At 35.9% G+C, this 1,972-nt stretch overlaps 1 pseudogene; it reads left to right on the top strand.

Annotated features, from left to right (window-relative positions):
• Positions 1-345: 345 nt before the first annotated feature.
• LOC118913542 (olfactory receptor 4F15-like) lies at positions 346-1,284 on the top strand (annotated as a pseudogene).
• The last annotated feature ends 688 nt before the right edge of the window (positions 1,285-1,972 follow it).

Raw genomic sequence — 1,972 nt, 5'->3', positions numbered from 1 at the left:
CTTTTCTTCAAATAGCTTGTCACCATTATAATCACCTAGTTATATGATTAGTTATTTAATGCCTAGCTTCACAACTAGATCACAAACTACATAAAGCCAGGGTGTGTATTGTATCCTAGAATGTGGCACAGTGTCATGCACATTGGAGGTTTTCAAGGTAGCTGCTCAAAGACAATTTGTTAAATGAATAAACAATTGTAGGCTTTTTCAAAGAACTTTTGTGACCGAGAGCAAAGGTGTTTCTTTAATCAGAATTTGAAACCCGATGACGTCTGCTTGTTTCAATAGCTCTGGTGCATTCCTTTCTAATTATTTTTATTTGTTCCTTTTAGGTAACATAAAATAATGAATAAAACAAATTACTCTCCAGTGTCTGAATTTGTGTTACTGGGACTTTCTACCTCCAAACCAGGGCAGCATTTGCTCCTTGCCTTCTCTGTAGTGTTTTATGTAACAGTTATTCTGGGAAACCTCCTTGTTGTGTTAACAGTGACATTTGATCCTCATTTACATTCCCCCATGTACTTCCTTTTAGCTAACCTCTCATTCATTGATTTGTGTCTTTCTACCTTAATGGTTCCTAAGATGATTTCTGACCTGTACTCTGGGCACAAAACCATATCCTTCCAGGGGTGTATCATCCAGATATTTATTCTTCATGTCCTGGGTGGAGTTGAGATGGTGTTACTCATCGCCATGGCCTTGAACGGATACGTGGCCATATGTAGGCCCCTCCACTACCTGACTGTCATGAGCCCACGGATGTGCATTTTACTTTTGTCTGGTGCTTGGGCTGTTGGCCTCATTCACTCAGTGATTCAGTTAGCTTTTGTTGTCCACCTGCCTTTCTGTGGTCCTAATAAGATAGATAGCTTTTACTGTGACCTCCCTAGGTTTATCAAACTTGCCTGCACAGACACCTACAGAATGGAAATCATGGTTACTGTCAACAGTGGGTTCATTTCCATGGACACCTTCTGCTTACTGATTATGTCCTATGTCTTCATACTGGTCACTGTATAGAACCACTCTGCAGGCTCTTTGTCTAAGGCTCTTTATACTCTGTCAGCTCACATTACTGTGGTAGTTTTGTTCTTTGGACCATGCTTCTTTATTTATGTGTGGCCATTTCCTACAGTGCCAGTGGATAAGTTTCTTGCCATTTTGGATTTTATGATTACACCCATTCTGAATCCTGTCATTTACACATTGAGGAACAAGGACATGAAGATGGCAATGAGAAGACTGAGTAGTTCATTCCTAAGTTTGAGGAAGATCTCCTAAATAACTCATGAGTACCTTCTGTAAGCACTACTTTATGTCCAAATGTTAAAAGGTTATGCTATCTTGAGACAATGTATTTTCTTTAATTCAGCACATTGAAAAACCTTGGATAGTTAATTCCACAGTAATGAGCAATAATTTGATTATTTATTTATCTAAGGCTATTTTATATAATTTTAGATTTTAAAATACAGGAAATAGTACCTAATGTGACCTACATTTTCAATAGCCCATAGACCATCTTAAAATTTTCCTAAAGAATTCCAACCCACAGTGAGGTATTTGCAGATCTACTGGTATATGTTTATATTTTACTCCTTCCTTCTTTCAACTTGGCTGAAAATTTCTAATCTAAATGGAATGATTAGTTCTGTCACAAGTATTTTTGGAAAAGCAGTGCAGGAACTACTTTTATGTTGATTCAGAATTCTATTACTTCTTTTTCTTCCTATATTATTTATGTTAATAGATGTTTTCAATCACATGAATATAATTTTGGAAAGAAATTTAATTTATTAATTAGACTATATATTGTCTAATATTTCCATATGCAGAAAACAATGAAATGGACAAAATTAATAAATAGCTACTAGTGCTTCAGATCATATACGAATCTGGTCTCTAATAGGGTAAAGTTATTTCTTCTTCCTCTCAACTATGCTTTTATCTATTCCCTTTAAATGTGTAC

The sequence above is a fragment of the Manis pentadactyla genome, chromosome 11 (assembly GCF_030020395.1).
Source record: "Manis pentadactyla isolate mManPen7 chromosome 11, mManPen7.hap1, whole genome shotgun sequence".
Classification (NCBI taxonomy): Eukaryota; Metazoa; Chordata; class Mammalia; order Pholidota; family Manidae; genus Manis; species Manis pentadactyla.
This window is presented reverse-complemented; position numbering and strand designations above follow the sequence as displayed.